Source organism: Mirounga leonina, unplaced genomic scaffold (assembly GCF_011800145.1).
Source record: "Mirounga leonina isolate KUSES-001 unplaced genomic scaffold, KU_Mleo_1.0 Mir_172, whole genome shotgun sequence".
Classification (NCBI taxonomy): Eukaryota; Metazoa; Chordata; class Mammalia; order Carnivora; family Phocidae; genus Mirounga; species Mirounga leonina.
In genome coordinates, this window is record NW_023270442.1 from 2,844,745 (window position 1) to 2,865,644 (window position 20,900).

The window sequence follows — 20,900 nt, forward strand, 5'->3', positions numbered from 1 at the left end:
ATATGTGTGTTTGTGTATATATATATGTGTGTTTGTGTATATATATAGAAGTGAGACTTCAGGTGGTTGGCAAATGAGCAAACTATTTTTTTGGAATTCATTTTGAATTATAAAAAATAAGTTTTCTTTGGGAGAAATTATAGTGCTTTTATTTCAATTTCATTGTCTCTTGGTAACTAATTAAGGTAGTTTTATATTACATAATCATGAAATAAAAAGTAGTAAATGGAAATTAAGATTACTAAAATTTAGAAATTATTAGTATAAAAAATAAATGTGTTCCTGATTTTTAAACGTAGTCTTATTATCATCGTTCTTTAAGAGGGTAACTCATGCTAATTAATTCAAGTAGTAAAGTATTACTTGCTTTTAATGTATGGCAGAATTACCTATTTCTTATTTGTATATTTTGTCTGCAGAATTGTCCCAGGAATAAACTAATCTTAGCAAAACACTATCTTTTTTAGAGACATGTGACAGCCTTATAAAGACATAATATCATTTAAATGTAATTTTTTAAAGAACAAATGACAATTTTTAAGAGATTCTTAAGGGCAATAATTATACACATAAATAATATTATGATTAGAAACTTCTGGTTTCAAAGTCTTTCTGGAAATTCAACTATTTTTATTATCTCAAATATACAATAGTTTTGTTTCACAATTTATCCCAATATATTTTTAAGATTTGGAAACATAACATTCTTAAAAGAAAAAGAGAGGAAGAGAAAGAGAAAGAATGTGTGTGTGTGAATTGCTAACTTAAATGACATTTTAAAAATACATTTTAAATATCATTAAAATATGCACATTTAAGATACACCTATTTACTTGAAATCTTTATGACTCTTTTGATTTCAAGTCATCATGATGAAAAGGCAGTTGAGCTTCGATCCGTTCCTCTCTTATATTGTCTATCTTCTTTTTCATTCATTCCTTTTTTAGTTAGATGCTTTGCAAGAAGACCTTGTATTTTGTATGGAATACTTGTAAGATAATGAAATTTGCTCTAGCTACTACTCCTAAAAGTTGTCCCCAACAAATATCTATTTTAAGAAGAACACATATTATATCTTTAAGAAAAGTTTGTAGACATTTATAATTTTTAATGTATTGGCAGCATTTTTCTATTAGAAAACCTTATATGGACACTATTTGGAAGCCAGATATTCTCACCACTATTCCACCAGTGCTGCAAATGTGGACAACGTTTGAAAATGATCTCCTTGTTATTAACCCCTGTCATTCTGGAACAGACTAGATTAACTATGTATGATGGGCTGGGGTATAGTTTATTATTGATTGTGCTGAAAATGAGGGAGCATTGTTATTAGTCATGGTTAAACAGTGATCATATAATGTGTGTTTGTGAGTTTGCATGTGTTAAAACCGATTAAATTTTTGTAAAAGTCTGCAAATGCTGTACTCTGAGGACAGCTACATAAAATAGTAAATACTGTACTCCACAAGTTTAAAAATTTAGTTTTCCATGTGTTTATCATTTTCCCTTCTCTTATTATGCTCAAATGTATTGTTTTTAGGGAAACTTTAAAGAGTAAGGAAAATAAATTATTATTAATCCCATTAGAAAGAGAAGTGAGTTAGGAGCCAGATGGGTTAAATGACTTTCCAAAGGTCACAAGGGTAATAGTTGTTTGAGTAAGGACCAGAATCTGTGTCTTCTCCTTTTGTCTCTTTCTCTAATTAACTTGAAACGTATGCCTAGACTGGCCAGGAGTTTATAGAACACGATCTCTGTTTAAAAAACATTTCAAGTTATACTTGAAATTGGTCCAATTCAATAAAATAAAAGAAAAAAATCAAGATTTTTTGAGTTCTGTGACATCCAATTACATTCACAATTTCAGAAATTAATTTCAACTTCACAAATTAAAAAAGTACATAAGACCGTGGTATCTCATATCACTAATATATAAGAAACTGTTTACTTCAGTGGCAGTAATTCATTTTATCCTGCTTTCCATCTATACAAAACAGTAATAAATGTGAACTTTAAGAAATTATATTGTAAGAATTTTGTATATCTTCCCCTCCAGTCTAAGTTTAGAATGTGAAAAGAATTATTACTTGGACATAAATCTTGATTATACCCAAACATCCATCCTCAGTAATAAGTAGGCTGTGGGTCATGAAGGGCTTTGAAAGGAGAAATCATCATTTTCTCCCTCTTTTTTCTTTCTTTTTTCATGATGTCATTGTAAAGTCAAGGGCTAAATAAATTTTTTGATCCAAATATAAATACTGTATGACACAAACCAAGCAAATAGAAGGTCATGACACAAGTGAATCTAGTTATTAAAACTTTATCCCTTCCTTGGATTTATACCATATGACTTTGTATAATTGTTGTGTCTTGGGTATTCATTAAACCTGGCTCCCTGGTGAATGAGCGCATTAGTGAAATAACACATCAAATTGTCATGAGAACTGAAATCAAAAGGGTAGATTATGTCACCATGGTCAGATAGTTAATATCTGTGAAATTCTGGACTTCAGACTTTATAAAAATGTATTTCTAGGGACACCTGAGTGGCTCAGCCATTAAGCGTCTGCCTTCGGCTCAGGTCATGGTCCCAGGGTCCTGGGATCGAGCCCTGCATTGGGCTCCCGGCTCAGTGGGAAGCCTGCTTCTCCCTCTCCCACTCCCCCTGCTTGTGTTCCCTCTCTCGCTGTGTCTCTCTCTGTCAAATAAATAAATAAAATCTTAAAAAAAAATTAAAATATAAAATAAAAATTAAAAAAATAAAAATATATTTCCAGACAACTTTATTACTTAAAATAAATGCATGTGCTGCACACGATATTATCTGTGTTATCAAGAATAAATAGTTTGGTAAATATGAAGGATATTCATTTACTTCACAAATTCTGCGTGCTTTACAGAGTTCAAATGAAGGACTGGAAATGGAGTACAAAAGTTATATTGAAAAAAGCAAAATATGAAGGGAATAACTTCAGATATTGGTCTAGTATAGCTGTTAATAGATACAAATACTTGTGGGTTTTAAGAAATACTCAGTAGTGTATGGAAATCAGAACAAAGTTTGGAGATAATTATTTTTCATGTTCAATGATGGAATAAAGATATAATTACTACCCTTTAATGTTCTTTAACAAATGTATTTTGAAATAAAAATGAGTTATTTCATATGGAAGATTGAAATATTTCTATAATTGGCTGTGCTTTAAGAAACCAGAAATCTCATTTCATGGTGTTTATCTCTAAAGGAAGCTCTTATTAAAATAAAGCTGAATATAATTCTGACTAGAGATGCCCCATTAACAGTCAGCAAGATGCTGAATTAAAATAAGTGATAAATAATTTCATAAGGGCCCTTGGACTTTCTAGCCATGAAGCAGTACCAACATTTATGCTCGTTGCTGATGGCAAAAGTAAATAAAGCCGTGAATTGCAAGAAAGGAAGGGCTGATTGCCTCATGTGGCAAATCCTCATGGACCACAAAGAGACATATGAAAAGAGATGAAAGGTTCTGTCCAACGGTGAATAATTTAATCCATTTAAAAAACAGCAGCAGCTGTGCCTGGGTGTCTCAATCGGTTAAGCATTTGCCTTCAGCTCAGGTCATAATCTCAGGATCCTGGGATCGAGCCCCACATCAGATGCCCCGAACAGCGGCGAGTCTGCTTCTCCCTCTGTGATCTCTGTCGTTCTCACTCTCTCTCAAATAAACAAATAAAAATTAAAAAAAAAAAAAAGATTTAAAAAACAACATATGAGAGCTAGATACGTTCGCTGTGACTTGAGCAGTAGTTGAAAAACAAAAGAAATGTAAACCTTCAGGGCGCCTGGGTGGCTCAGTTGGTTAAGGGACCGCCTTCAGCTCAGGTCATGATCCTGGAGTCCCTGGATCAAGTCCCACATCGGGCTCCCTGCTCGGCAGGGAGTCTGCTTCTCCCTCTGACCCTCCTCCCTCTCATGCTCTCTGTCTCAAATAAATAAATAAAATCTTAAAAAAAAAAAAAAAAAGAAATGTAAACCTTCAAAGTACAGAACCTTTTGTCAAGTGCAGTTTTATGTAGGGACCCCTGATACACAAAGTATAAAAAGGAGGACTGATTAAAATGAGGCAGGTGTCTTGGAAACCAGCCCAGAAACTTATGAGAAACCTCCAGGGATCCCAAGCCTTTAGTAAAACACATGTGCATTTTAGATTATATGATGTTAGTCCCAATAAAACGTTAGTGTTTATCTAATCCCACTCCTTTATTGTACAAATGAGATATTAAAGTCCTTCCAGTTTGGGGGTTTGCCTTTTAGTCCCAAGGAAGTAGTCAGAAACTTTCTGTCTTCTGAAACCAAATCAGGGGTATTAAAACCACTTGGTTCTTTTTTTTTTTTTTTTAAGATTTTATTTATTTATTTGACAGAGAGAGACACAGTGAGAGAGGGAATACAAGCAGGAGGAGTGGGAGAGGGAGAAGCAGGCTTCCCCGCTGAGCAGGGAGCCCGATGCGGGGCTCGATCCCAGAACCCTGGGATCATGACCTGAGCCAAAGGCAGACGCTCAACGACTGAGCCAACCAGGCGCCCCTAAAACCACTTGGTTCTTAAAAATTTCCTCAGTTTGTCCCTATTTTAGTAGCAAATCATTTTTGAAGACAACTTTTAAATATATAATAAAAAATAAGAATAAAAATGGGCCATCTCTTACAGGGTGGCTTTGAAGTTAATAATGAAAATTAAAAAAAAAAAAACTACTTCTAGATAAGATTTAAATATTGTGTAAGTAAGGGTGTCAAGGATTACTAATTGGATGTTAAAGTTTCCAGACTTGACTGAAGTCACAAGATTTAAATGGTATCATAAACCAAAGCTAAGCGAGATTCACTTTTTCTAAACGGTTATTTTAAACCTGGTTACTTTTGGATTACTCTTGAATCCCCACCCACTAAAGGGTATAAAAGTGATGAACTGTTTGATGTTGTGGTGGGAAGGTATTTTTGAAGTGCTTTTCTTTGGAGAAAACTGCTAGGAATTTACTCTTTTCTGTGCCAAGGGCAAAAATGCGGGTTGGTGCTCCTGTCTTCTCTGATCAGCCTTTTATGGACCACTTAGAGATATGACCCTGACAGTCAGGGGAACACTGATATTGATGTCCACCTAGTCTCTGAATATTCTGCAGGAGAGAAATGGGCAAGTGGGCTGTACTGGTGATGGAATAAAGGAAGTAGTTGCTAAATTGCAGCCATTCTTGACTTCTAGAATAACCCAAGAAGAGAATGCGTATGTGTTAATAATGACCAGATTTGGGCCATGCAGAAGAGATGCACTGGGGAAGAGAGGGATTGATTTAGGCTATATCCAACTGAGCAATGAAAAATGACAAAACAGAAGCTGGGAAGAGACCACTGGATTCCTTGGTGTTAAGAAGTGAGCAAGCAGCCGCTGGAAAAGTTACCTCGACTGAGGACAGGTTTCCAAGTATCGGCAAAAGTTGCTGTGAATAAATAAATTAGTTTTAACTATTTCCTAGTTCCAGAAAGCATAGGACCATCTCCAGACATTGCTGTATCAAATGAAAAGATGGTTCACCTCTCTTATCCACCCACCCATCCTCACTCCACTCCCACTGCCAACTCCAGCCCACAAGGTTTTATCCAGGGCCAAGAGAAGAAATTTCCCCTCTAAACAAATTTGAAATGAGGCAATGGGAGAAAAATAAATTTGCTTTATGATTGGACCCTGAATCTTGTTTTTCAGTATTGTAGCTATTGATGGAAGAATTTATCACTGATAGTAATAATACATTTGGGAGCAGGATTAAGTCCATGCTCCTAGTTAAGATTATAAAGCTTCTGGATTCTCTTTCACTGACTAAATTCAATGTGTGTGTGTGTGTGTGTGTGTGTGTGTGTGTGTGTGTGTGTTTTAGGAGCCTAGTGCAGGAAGTTAAGAGATTAAGAGAACAGACTCTAGATCAAGACTAGCTGGGATTACATTCCTGCTGTACCACTTACTAACAGTGTGACCTGCGGTGATTTATTTAATTCCTTGATACCTTAATTTGCTTATCTATAAAATGTGTGTAAGAATAGTACCTACCTAATAAGGCTCTTTCGAAGAATGAGTAAGATGAACGACTCTCAGCACATGTAAAGTGCCATAAAATTATTTATTATTGCTAGAACTGTTATAAATTAGAATGCTGGTTAGCTGGATATCTTGTTACTGACAATGTTAGATCAAAGGTCAGACATATTTACATATTTATTAAAAACTGTCAAACTATGCTCTGAAAAGCCATTTATAAATAATCTCCCTTTAGATTTAAAAGCAAAAACTACATATAAATGGAGGCCATGTGAAGGAAACATCAGGAGGTTCTTTAGCAATGAATGGTAGTTTATAGAGAGCCAGCCACTTTGAAAGTTATTTGGAAGAAATACACAGAACAGGTGGACTGTACAACCTCTTTGCCCTGTGAAAATTAGTATTTGAAATGACCCGATTCTCAACCTGAGAATTTTCAAAGTGACAAATTATGCTCATTTGGCTTGTAATGATGTCCTGATTATAGGCTATAAGACCAATGATGGATTTCCTTGACTTCTTTTCTTAATGTTCTCAAATCCTGTTGTGACCTTTCCATATCCAAGCATGTACCACTATTTTCAGAAACAGCTAAAAGTTTCATAATTATATATTTAAATATGTATTGCATGTCATAGGATAACCTTACATGTTTTATTTTAAATCGTCTTTCCATATATGCCTTAATCCTTATTTATTTATTTATTTATTTATTTATTTATTTATTTATTTGTTAGTTTGTTTATTTGTTTATATTTAATGAAAATAATGAAAGCAGTTTTAGGAATTACCTGATTTCTCTTGACTTTGGTAAGAGATACGTTAGATACACCTGTATAAAAGTATTTTTTTAAGATTTTTTAAAAATATTTTATTTATTTATTTGACAGGGAGCACAAGTAGGCAGAGCAGGCAGGCAGAGGGAGAGGGAGAAGCAGGCTCCCCGCGGAGCAGGGAGCCCAATGCGGGGCTCGATCCCAGGACCCTGGGACCATGACCTGAGACAAAGGCAGACGCTTAACTGACTGAGACACCCAGGTGCCCCATTTTTTAAGATTTTTTAAAAAGATTTATTTATTTATTTTAGAGACAGAGAGAGATCACGAGCGGGAGGGGCAGAGGGAGAGGGAGAGAGAATCTCAAGCCGATTCCGTGCTGAGCACAGAACCCATCATGGGGCTCGATCTCACCACCCTGAGATCACGACCTGAGCCAAAACCAAGAGCTGGACGCTTAACCGACTGTGCCACCCAGGCACCCCTGTTTTAAGATTATTTTAAAGTTATTTTCATTAGTACATTCTTAGTATTTATTGACTTTCTGCTGTACAGTAGTCATAAAGCCAGGTACTGGAGATAAAAATGTGAACAAAAAGCAGACCAGGTCAGTATCCTCATGATGCTTACAACCTAGGGATGGAATGGACTATCAACAGTCTTGCATTTGTGACTTGCTGGCATTTTGAGGGCATAGATTAGATCACCTGGGGAAACTTGAGAAGAGGCTTGGTTTTAAAAGCTAAAGAGAGAAAAAGCCAATGAGTGAGAAAGAGAAACAAGTGAGGTGGGATGAAAATCCTGAGTGCTCTAAAAACGGAGCAGAAGAGATTATTTCCAAGGGGAGATGGTGGTAAAGTCCACAAACACCACTGATAACTTCTGTATGATGTAGAACCATAGAGGTTATTGGGACCCTCGACAGAGCCTGTTCATGGCCAGGGTAGCAGTTGAAACCAAATTGAAGAGGATTTAGGAGTCAGTCAGAAAAGAGAAGTGAAGACAATACAGCAACCATTCCTTACACAAAGTTTAGCCCAACAGGATGCAGAGAACTGGGATGTTTGCTGGAGGGAGATGTGGGCTCAGTGTGAGTCTTAAAGACAATGGATATTAGAGTGTGACAGAATGAGCCCTGCAGGGCTGAAATGATGAGTAGGTGAGAAACCTGAGAATGAACGAACAATGGTTCTAGCATGGTGGGAAGACATAGCGAAATTAGAGGTTGAGGTCAGCAATACCAGTCTGTTGCTAATGGGAAGAGACTTGAAAGGGAAGAAATTTCAGGGGCCTGAGCACCAACCTCAAGGTTTCATGTGCATCTCTTAGTGTGATGGGGTTCGTGGGATCGAGTGATAGACCAAGGTACACAGCTTTATGGGGGATAAAGGAATTCTTTCATATACTTACAAATAATGGGCTATTTCTGTTTCTTCTTCAGGGTAGTTGGTAGAGGTCAATATAATTGTTACAATTAAATATTGGTGTTGAACTTAAAACATCTTTATCTTAGTGACCATCTTGTAGTAAATTATGTTACATGTGATATGTTTCTCTTTCATATGAGAAGACCACAATTTTTCAAAAATAAATTTAAAAAGAGAATAAAATATAATTAAATGACCCACATTTAATTTTATCATTTGAAATAGGTTCCCAGTATATAATTTTTACCTTTAATAGGACAAAGTCTGACTTTAGTGAATAGTTCTAATTTCTCTTTTATAAAAACCATATTATAATTAGTGTATAGTTTTTCTTTAATTTATCATATGGTTGATCATTTCTTTAATTTATCAGAAAAGCATTCCAGGTTGGAATGAATTTGAAGTATGGCTATCTACACACATACACATACACACACACACACACACACTTTTAAGCATATGGTATATGCACATATAATACCATTTATAATCAGAAATACTGAGTTCTTGTAATATGCTAGGACTTGACTGAAGCTCTTTACATCTATTAATTCATTAATTTTCATAATGGGTAGGTATATATCCCATTTTAAAGACAAGAAAACTGAGACAGACACAGAGTTTAACTAACTTGTCCAAAGTAGTTTAGCTAGAAAGGGGCAAATAACCAATTATACACCCAGGTGTTTCTACAGAGCCCAGTAGAAGTAGTAAATCTTACTGGTAGTTATGATATTAAGAATTTGCAGGGGCGCCTGACTCTTGATTTTGACTCAGGTCATAATCTCAGGGTCATGAGATTGAGCCCTGTGTCAGACTCTGTGCTGGGTGTGGAGCCTGCTTAAGATTCTCCCTCTCCCTCTCCTCTTGCCCCCCCCCAATAGATAAATAAACCTTTTAAAACAATAATTAACTAGAACTGACCTCTATTTTGAAATGGAGAAGGCTGAGACTCCAGGTATGCTTGACGATAATGAAAGGGTAGAAGTGATATTGTTAAGTTGAGGGTGAGGGACTAAATTTTATAGCAACCACTGAGGCAATAAAGGAAGGGAGAACATTAACAAACATCGCTCATTTTTATTGCCATATTTCGGTAGAAAAACAAATAAAAACAGAAGGAAATAAATGTGAATGAGTGTACAAAATTGTTAAGATGTAAGAACTATAACATTTCACTTAGTGTCCTAAAGTTTAGAATAAAAGAAAAATAATAAATCTGAATTAAAAGTATTCCATGTTTATGCCTTTAAGGATATTTTGTTCTACAGAAAAGCCTTCGAGTATTTACTTTATTCTCATAGATCCATATAGAAATACATGCACAAGAACCTAAAATAATCAGTTAAAAAATAGAGTCAGAGGGAAAGTAAAATAATTAGATGACTGCATATTTTCTTTTCAAAACCACTATTTTTATTTCCATGATAACATGAGATTCTGTCTATAGTAGACCATCCCAAAGGCATGCAGTTCTAAAAATTAACAATAATACAACATCATTAGCAAGAAGTAATTTTTTACAGCAGTAAAAACAAGATCTGTAATATGGAGCATATTTTGTGTTTCATATAAAATGATAAAAGAAGATTGAATAAAATTATTCTGATGTGTGTTTGATAAACTCTTCAACATGTATTTTGACAGTTTGTGCAGTGTTGCAGATTTTGCTGTAACTGTAATGAATAGTTCAATATGTGAATATGAAATGTTAGACTCCAGTAATATTTTCTTAATTTTATATTTTTAGATATGCCAAACCTAGGAGGGAATTGATTGAATGGGAAATAAAACTGTGAGCTAAATTGACCTTATAAACTTGTAGCGGGGATGGAAAGACTTTTTTTAAAGATTTTATTTATGTATTTGACAGAGAGAGAGAGCATGAGCCAGGGGAAGAGGCAGAGGGAGAAGCAGGCTCCCTGAAGAGCCAGGCGCCCGACTGGGGCTAGATCCAGGAACCCTGGGATCATGACCTGAGCTGAAGGCAGATGCTTAACCAAATGAGCCACCCAGGTGCCCCTAGACTTTAAACTTTTGATAGGATTGATTAATATCTGAGTTTAAATTATAAACATAATCTGACTTCTAAAAAAGTCATTTCATTCTCAGTCATCTTAAACTGCATCAGAGTGTGAAGCTTTTCTGCAGCTACTTGATCTAAGTTCTAACTAATCACATTTTGGCTTAAGTAAGGTCATATGGTGTGATAAACATGGACAGGCACCTCTCAGATCCCCAAGGAAGGGCTTGCTTCTGCTTCTGGGAGATTTGTCAAGAGACAGACCTCAGCTGTCAGCCCACTTAGGGAATGCCCCACTGTAGAGTCATTTCACCCAAAGTCATGGCCTTCTTGGAACAGTGTGGATCTGATGGCTAAAGAGGGAATAAAAAGACTTGAGCATTTCAGCCCAATACAAGATAACTCTGAGGGACCATTTAAATTCCACAGCTCCTTATGAGGATTGTTGAACCCATTGGACCTTCTTCCGGCCTTGCGGTTGAATTTTTTTCTCCACCTAATCCTGTATTCCTCACTTCCTTTCTGAAGGGATTGACTTCTGAACACTGAATATTTCTTGGAGTCTACTGCACAGAGGATCCAAGTTACGAAATAAGGATATGGAGCTCATAACAAAGTGACCATCTAGGCCCTAGGATCACAAGATTAAATTCTATAGGAGCTGTCTCAGTTTGTTTGGGCTGCTATCCTGAAATACCACAGACTGTGTAGCTTACATACAGCAGGAATTCATTGCTCACAGTTCCGGAGACTGAAAAACCAAGATCAGGGTGCCAGCATGGTTGGTGAGGGCCCTCTTTCTGTCAGCAGACATCCTGTGTCCTCACATGGCTGCAGGGCAGAGAGCTCTGTGGAATCTTTTTTTTTTTTTTTTTTTTTTTTTATGGACTATAATCCCATTCATGAGAGCTCCACCCTTATGGCCTAATCACCTCCCAAAGGCCCCACATTACATTAATACCATTACACTGGGTGCTAGAATTCCAGTATGTGCACTTTACAGGGACACAAATATTTAGACCAGTGGGAGCCAAGTGGGTAACTTAGTGAGTGAATCAGTCTAAATATAAAATAATAATAAGTATGGCAGGGGCACCTGGGTGGCTCAGTTGGTTAAGCGTCTGCCTTCGGCTCAGGTCATGATCCTGGAGTCCTGGGATCGAGCCCTGCATCGGGCTCCCTGCTCAGTTCCCCTGCTCCCTCTGACCCTCCCCCCTCTCATATGCTCTCTCTCTCAAATAAATAAATTAAAAAATATTTTAAAAAAATAATTGTAAGTATGGCAATGGTACCATGGGGACCAGAAACTGGAGAGAGCACAAGCCTCCTCTAAAAACAAACAAACAAACAAACTTAATCAAAATATAATGTGAGGCAAACAAAATATGTCTTAGAACTCAAAGGGAAGACTCACTGTTGCTTAATCTTCAAAGCATAAAGTCATGTGTGGCAAAGGAGGGAGAATAGAAATAAAGCAATACTCCGGGATTTCAAATCTTAAACTCTGAACATGTGACATTTTCTAACTAAGATATGATTGTACAAAATCTAATGCAAATTATTTCTGCACTTTTTTGTGTAAGGGATATACTTTGCCAAGTTCCTTCCTACTCCATGGCTAAAGAGTTGTCAGCATAGAAATGATGAAGGTCAGTGAGATACACACAGTAGACTGAATTGAGGAATTTGCCAGGAAAATGCTGAGAGAAAAATCAAAACTTGAACACAGTTAACATGAGACTGAAATATCAGGCTTGCTAAAGTGGAAGGATTGTACATTTCATGACTAAAGATTCGGTCTGAAGGTTGTCTCCATAGTCACTACAGCTAGGGATATAAGTGATACTTTCCATGGCTTGGCTTTTTTCTCTGTTAAATTATGCTAATATGAATACTTTCCACTTTACCTGGTTCATAAAATTCTTGTGAGGATCATGGGAATTAATGTATGTGAAAACACTTTATCAGTGTTTATTGTTTCATTACACACACACGCACACATACACATATGTATGTATGTATTCTTGAGGATTTTTTCAGCTGCTTCACATCTACCCAAGGAGAATTCACTTATTTTTTTTCCTTTTTATTAAAATATAATGTATTATTTGTTTCAGGGGTACAAGTCTGTGATTCAACAGTCTTACAAAATTCACAGCGCTCACCATAGCACATATCCTCCCAATGTCCATCACCCAGCCACCCCATCTCTCCTACTCCCCTTCATTCCAGCAACCCTCAGTTTGTTTCCTGAGATTAAGAGTCTCATGGTTTGTCTCCCTCTCTGGTTTCATCTTGTTTTATTTTTCCCTCCCTTCCCCTATGATCCTCTGCCTTGTTTCTCAAATTCCACGTATGAGTGAGAGCATATGATAATTGTCTTTCTCTGATTGACTTATTTCGCTTAGCATAATACCTTCTAGTTCCATCCATGTCATTGCAAATGGCAAGATTTCATTTTTCTGATGGCTGTATAATATTACATTGTGTGTGTGTGTGTCTCACATCTTTTTTTAATTTAATTTAATTTTATTATGTATGTTAGTCACCAAACAGTACATCATGTTTTTGATGTAGTGTTCCATGATTCATTGTTTTCGTATGACACCCATGGGATTATAGTCCATAAAAAAAATGATCCCACAGAGCTCCCTGCCCTGCAGCCTTGTGAGGACACACGATGTCTGCTGACAGAAAGAGGGCCCTCACCAACCATGCTGGCACCCTGATCTTGGTTTTTCAGTCTCCGGAACTGTGAGCAATGAATTCCTGCTGTGTGTAAGCTACACAGTCTGTGGTATTTCAGGATAGCAGCCGAAACAAACTGAGGCAGCTCCTATAGAATTTAATCTTGTGATCCTAGGGCCTAGATGGTCACTTTGTTATGTGCTCCATATAATACGTGTCCTCTTTAATACCCATCACCGGGCTAACCCATCCCCCACACCCTCCCCTCTAAAACCCTCAGTTTGTTTCTCAGAGTCCATAGTCTCTCATGGTTCGTCTCCCCTCCGATTCCCCAGCCTTCATTTTTCCCCTCTTTCTCCTAATGTCCTCCATTCTATTCCTTATGTTCCACAAATAAGTGAAACCATATGATAATTGACTTTCTCTGCTTGACTTATTTCACTTAGCATAATCTCCTCCAGTCCCATCCATGTTGATGTAAAAGTTGGGTATTCATCCTTTCTGATGGTTGAGTAATATTCCATTGTATATATGGACCACATCTTTATCCATTCTTCTGTTGAAGGGCATCTCAGCTCTTTCCACAGTTTGGCTATCGCAGACATTGCTGCTATGAACATTGGGGTTTATATGGCCCTTCTTTTCACTACATCTGTGTCTTTGGGGTAAATACCCTGTAGTGTAATTGTTGGGTCATACGGTAGCTCTATTTTTAATTTTTTGAGGAACCTCCACACTGTTTTCCAGAGTGCCTGTAACCATCTTGCATTCCCACCAACAGTGTAAGAGGGTTTCCCTTTCTGCACAACCTCTCCAACTTCCGTTTCTTGCCTTGTCTATTTTTGCCATTCTAACTGGTGTAAGATGGTATCTCAATGTGGATTTGATGGGAATTTCCCTGATGGCTAGTGATGATGAACATTTTTTCATGTGTCTGTTAGCCATTTGTATGTCTTCTTTGGAGAATTATCTGTTCATGTCTTCTGCCCATTTTTTGACTTGATTATTTGTTTTTTGGGTGTTGAGTTTGAGAAGTTCTTTATAGATCTTGGATACCAGCCCTTTGTCTGTAGTGTCATTTGCAAATATCTTCTCCCATTCTGTGGGTTGCCTCTTTGTATTGTTAACTGTTTCCTTTCTGTGCAGAAGCTTTTTATCTTGATGAAGTTCCAAAAGTTCATTTTTGCTTTTGTTTCACTAGCTTTTGGAGATGTATCTTGAAAGAAGTTGCTGTGGCCGATGTCAAAGAGGTTACTGCCTATGTTCTCCTCTAGGATTTTGATGGAGTCCTGTCTCACATTGAGATCTTTCATCCATTTTGAGTTTATCTTTGTGTATGGTGTTAGAGAATGGTCGAGTTTCATTCTTCTGCATGTGGCTGTCCAATTTTCGCAGCACCATTTATTGAAGAGACTGTCTTTTTTCCATTGCATATTTTTTTCCTGCTTTGTCAAAGATTATTTGACCATAGAGTTGAGGGTCCATGTCTGGGCTCTCTATTCTGTTCCATTGGTCTATATGTCTGTTTTTGTGCCAGTACCATGCTGTCTTAGTGCTCATGGCTTTGTAACATAGCTTGAAATCAGGCAGCGTGATGCCCCCAGCTTTGTTTTTCTTTTTCAACATTTCCTTGGTGATTTGGGGTCTTTTCTGATTCCATACACATTTTAAGATTGTTTGTTCCAGCACTTTGAAAAATGTTATTGGAATTTTGATCAGGATGGCGTTGAAGGTATATATTGCTCTGGGCAGCATAGACATTTTAACAATGTTTGTTCTTCTGATCCATGAGCATGGAATGTTTTTCCATCTTTTTGTGTCTTCTTCAATTTCTTTCATGAGTATTCTGTAGTTCCTAGAGTACAGATCCTTTCCCTCTTTGGTTAGGTTTATTCCGAGCTATCTTATGGTTTTTGGTGCTATTGTACATGGAATTGATTCTCTAATTTCTCTTTCTACAGTTGCATTTTTATTGTATAAAAAAGCAACTGATTTCTGTGCATTGATATTTATCCTGCCACTTTAGTGAATTGCTGTATGAGTTCTAGTAATTTGGGGGTGGAGTCTTTTGGATTTTCCACACAAAGTATCATGTCATCTGGGAAGAGAGAGAGTTTGACTTTTTCTTTGCCAATTTGAATACCTTTTATTTCTTTTTGTTGTCTGATTGCTATTACTAGGACTTCTAGTACTATGTTGAACAATAGTGGCGAGAGTAGGCATCCTTGTCGTGTTCCTGATCTTAAGGGAAAGGCTCTCAGGAAGAAATTGACAACCTGAATAGGCCAATAACCAGTAACGAGATTGAAGCAGTGATCAAACACCTCCCAAAAAACAATAGTCCAGGGCCTGATGGATTCCCTGGGGAATTCTACCAAACATTCAAAGAAGAAATAATACCTATTCTCCTGAAGCTGTTTCAAAAAATAGAAACAGAAGGAAAGCATCCATACTCATTCTTTGAGGCCAGCATTACCTTAATCCCCAAACCAGGCAAAGACCCCATCAAAAAGGAGAATTTCAGACCAATATCCCTGATGAATATGGATTCCAAAAGTCTCAACAAAATCCTAGCTAATAGGATCCAACAATATATTAAAAGGATCATCCACCACGACCAAGTGGGATTTATCCCCGGATGCAAGGGTGGTTCAACATTTGCAAATCAATCAATGTGATAGAACACATTAATAAGAGGAGAGAGAAAAACCACATGGCCCTCTCCATTGATGCAGAAAAAGCATTTGACAAAATACAGCATCTTTTCCTGATTAAAACTCTTCAGAATATAGGGATAGAGGGAACATTCCTCAATTTCATAAAATCCATCTATGAAAAACCCACAGTGAATATCATCCACTTATTTTTTTTTAAGTGTAATTTCCTTTTGGAGATCTGTCCTTTTTCAACTTTTAATGTCGTTAACTCTATTCATCTATTTGTATTTTAATGCAATTAAAATTATTATAAGTTTCTCTTTTGCATTTACTTTGATTTAGCATAACCATACAGAATATAAAGAAAAATAATATGTTCTTTCAGTTTAGCCAGAATATATTTTACAGGGAAGAAAACTATATTAAAAAATGAGTTGAATTAGCACCTTCATACAATGAATAGAGAATGACCTTATAGAAAGATGAATTAAAATGCTTTGGAAGTTGTAAGGAAACCTGCTGGCTCACTTAATAAAATCCAACATTGGTCATTCAAGGCTAAGAGTGGAGGAGAAAGAATTTTTACCATTCTGACTCCTGTGCTCAAGATTAACTTCTTCTCAAGGTCTGTTAATAATAACTACTGATCTAAGGATATGGAGCAGAAAAAGGCGTTGTATTCTTTAAGGGTCCTGCCTGTGGCTATAAACTTGCCTATGCTCCTCTCTGTATTATATACAGTTATACCTCAGTCAACAGCACAGAGCTCCCCATATAACAAATACTTGATACATAATCTCCTAATGAACATAAATGTCAGATACAAAATGGAGCATTAAGAAGTGTTTTTACTATTATTTCAGGAATAAAACAAAAGGAATGCAAACATAGAAAGTTAACACTCCACCTTTAGCTTTGAACTTAGTGACCTTGTTCAGAAGATGGCCTTAATGAACTGGATGACCTTACTTACTTCATGATCTCAATAGAGAGCAAGAATAAAATAAATTTAACGTATATACAAGAAATGCGCATATGTACTGCCTAGAGACTGTTTGCAATATAATAGGATAAAGTATATGTCAGTTTGTAAAAGCTTTTTATACAAGTTCATCTTTTATTATATAATTGTCTAAAATGCCTAGAAAATACTTAAGTTGTAAGCTGTTTATGTCCTATTTTGTGTCTCCTGTTAGAGACTTCAAGGCTAGACCCTGGCCCTCTGATTATCCCAGAGCATTTATACAGTGGGTTATGCAGTCTGATAAATGGCCATTGAAAAAGAAAATAAAACTCTAGGATAATTCAGTTGTTCATAATTATTACTGGTATACATATTAACTGACTATATTTCTTTGCCACTACATCAAGACCAGCCCCCAAATTTGAGGGGTTGCTAATAAGAAAATTTTCAATTTTTTTTTTTTTTTTTTTAAATCCTCAAGGAGGCAGACCTAAAAGTAGAGGAAGGAGAACAAACCAAGGCAGGATGGATACTGGACTAACTTAGCTGATAGATCCAATAACTATGCCATGAATTCCTGGCTTGACCCCTGGTAACCGTGCCATGAACGGATAAGGAGAAAATGTACTTTGAAAAGGGGTGCTTTACTCTGGATAACAATGAAATGAACTTACACTGGGGTCAACACTTAGCTCATACCAGGAAGCACTGCCCGATGGTTCTCAGAAGTCGCATGACTCATGTAGCTGATCAACCCTCAGGAGTGGATTCTGAGAATTCCAAATGAGACAACACCATACGAGTAAGAAAACTGAAATCTTCATTTGTCTTTCGTTAGTAATTTCTTCAGCTATTATTTTTCCGTTTCTGAGAGATAAAAAGGATAGAAAATTATAGTGGCTAGATAAAACTGTCAGGTACAATTTGTAAAGCCTTAGGACTTTCTCGTCACTATGGAACAGGGAATCAGATGCACAGAAAATGCAGAACACATCTTTAAACAATGTATTTGCTATTTAGTTATAATGCTGTCTTCTATTTATCAGGTTATGATTTCGGTAAATTAGTGACAAGGCTCAGAATGTCATTATTCTAAAAATAATCTTCTAATTAATGTGGTCCTTCACTTCTTTGAACCTCAAACCCCTCAACAACATTGTGATTCTTTGAGAAATAAAATTAGTCTTTTAAACACATGTGCACGCTTATCTTAACACTCTTCTAACTTTAGACCATAAATTTTTAGGCTCGGTGGTAATGTGTCTATAGATCTTTTTCCTACAACTATATCAGAGTGCATAGTAATGAGTAAATTATTGAAGAATACATTTTATGATTTTATGTATATTTCCACCTCCTAAGCAGTTTGCTGGAATAACATAAGGCGATTTACTGTTGCTTGTTGATACTATAGCTGCAGATAATTAAGCCCACCTCCATCGTAAAACAGTATTCCCATTTTCATTCCATTTCTTTACCATACATGCTCATAGTTTATTTTATGAGTTGATATTAGAAGGTGTGGAAACTAAGACTATAAATGTGGTTATAGCCTCCAGTTTCAAGGCTCTTATTTTTGGGCTGATTGAGATAGTTGATCAGGACCTAAAGACAAAGACAACTCAAGTTCATGATCTTGAGTTATGCTGCTCGCATTCCCTTTTAGCCAGATATGCCTCTTTTAATGAGACAGATGTCATCCCCTGTGAATAGTAGGTGAAGGCCAGGATTCTAGAACAGCAAGTTTACCACCTAAGGATCCCAGCTCAGATAACCTAAATATGGCTCAGTAATAACAAATGACCACGGAGTTTTCTCTGACAGGAGAAGGACAATAATGATATCTTCATATAGTCAATTAATGGAAAGAAAAGCATAATCCAGAAGAAAGAGAAAAAATCTGGAAGACTCAGGCAGTTTCAGTATCCACTAAATGGATATCTGTGGTCCTTAAACTGCTAAACAATGTAGTTCACCCTCAGTTGTTTTTAATATACATTTAAAAAAAAAAATCTTTCCAACAATTGCAATTGAAGTAGTTAGTGTAAAACAGTGGTTCTCATCCCTGGTCTGCACTTTTTAATCCCTTGAGGAGATACGTCCACCCTCAGATTTTCTGTTTCCATTGATTGAAGAGAGCAGCTCTGGATCAGTTTCAGAGAGGAACTTTCTAGAATGTGTACTGTTTTCCCAGAACATTTTGGATGTAATGATTTGCTTCTCTGGTCATCGTTATGAATACAAGTTGTTTGCCTCCTATTACAGGGACTACTGAATTGGGCAAACTAACTGGGGTCCAAGAACACCAGTGATTTCATGGATGGAACTTTATTTATTTATTTATTTATTTATTTATTTATTTTTATTATTTTTTTAAGATTTTATTTATTTATTTGAGAGAGAATGAGAGACAGAGAGCACGAGAGGGAAGAGAGTCAGAGGGAGAAATAGACCCCCCGCTGAGCAGGGAGCCCGATATGGGACTCGATCCTGGGACTCCAGGATCATGACCTGAGCCGAAGGTAGTCGCTTAACCAACTGAGCCACCCAGGTGCCCTGAACTTTATTTAAATGTAATTAGTATTTTGGAACTTTATTTTAATTTATATTTAATTTTATATTTATTTATTTTTATATATTTATATGCAATATATACATATATACATATGGTTATATGTAATGTGCATAATACAATATAATAATTGCACTGTACATATTATATCTCTTTAATATTTATATTTTATTGAATTATAATTTGAAGACAGAGTTATCAGACTGTTGAATGAATCATTGACACAAAAATTTCAAAAATATTAAAAAAAAGTTAAGGACTCCCATGTAAGAGTAATTTGACTTTTAAATTAATTGGTTCCTCATAGCTATGGTCTTTATTTCTTTCGTTGTTTTTGTTTTCTTGTCTCTCTCATGGATAACTAGCTCTAGATCTGCTTATTTATTTACTTGTTCTTGTGTATTTCACCTAGGAAATGAAAAATTAGCCTTTATACTCTAGAATAATTTTCTGAAAGCTCATAAGAGTCAGCTGTACAAACTTTTCACACATGGATTTAGAGATATTATTTTGCAGCTTCAGGTTTTTGGGGTGGTATTATTTCATATATACAGTAAATGACCTCAGAGTAAGTTTGAAATTGCCCATAATATTCTCCAGCAGTATGATTTCCTATAGGATAGAAATTTTGTATTATTCATTCCTGAACCCAGGAGTCTAGAGCATTTCCTAACACATGGTAGATGATCAATTGATATTTAGTGAATAAAGGAGTAAAAAAACATGAGGTGATGCTGTCCTGTTAAAGGCCACGCAACAGTGTAAGGATTTCGCAGGGGACTTTGCTTGGGATAATCCTCAGTATTTGAAACAAATGGAATTTAATGGCTTTCCTAATTCCTTTAGAAAATGTATTGAGAAATTGATTTTTGTTCTATCACTGGGATTCAGAACTGACTGATTTATAAGTGAAGAGGATTATTTATAAGTTAAGTTTACTAAGCGTTTATTTTATGAGTTCTTTCTTTGGACCATGCCAATTTAAAATCAATTACTTCTGTTTGTGTTTCTTCTTACTAATCAATAAAAGATTTTGACATTGTTATAGAATATTTGACATTTTTTAACACTGGAAGTCATTCATTTATTCATTCAATAAGTGTCTATTGAGTACTAGCAAGTATTTCCTGATATAGCTGGTTACTTTGACCTCTGGTTACTACAATGCTCCATCTTCAATTTTGATATGTGTTTACTTACTGAGTCGGAACTCTCATCTGAAAGTGATTTTACTACTGTCTTTCTTGATTCTTACAGTTTGGGTTTTAAACTCTGACTTTGATATCTATTACTTCTAACATCTAAGCATGACAGTTATTCACAGAGAGCCATGCCAGCATAATAAAAATATAAAATATATATTTATGGTGCTCAAGATAGTTACTGCTGAAATTATATTTATGGGCATGTTTTATCTTTGAGATTTCCAATAGCTTTGTTATATTTGATAATAAACACATACTCTATAACCTTGAGGTGCATAATTTATATAAATCAATGAGGATGGAGAGATTTCTTTGGAAGGCTGTTTTGTTCATTTTTTTTTTCTTAAATAACATTTTCAAACCTGGGATAATTTTTTAAACTGGATAAAAGGCCACACTGGAAATCAGATCTGGATTCCAGCCTATATCCTGATAAAGAGTCCTCTAACCTTGGCACTAAGGTTAAATGGACTCCTTAGATTGTACCATGAATATTTGCATAGACTGAAATG

The 20,900-nt window shown here is 36.0% G+C and overlaps 1 protein-coding gene across 1 annotated transcript in view; it reads left to right on the forward strand.

The window, feature by feature from the left end:
* Positions 1–20,900, forward strand: part of NCAM2 (neural cell adhesion molecule 2) — a 517,151-nt gene that overhangs the window by 191,315 nt on the left and 304,936 nt on the right. The window lies entirely within an intron of this gene.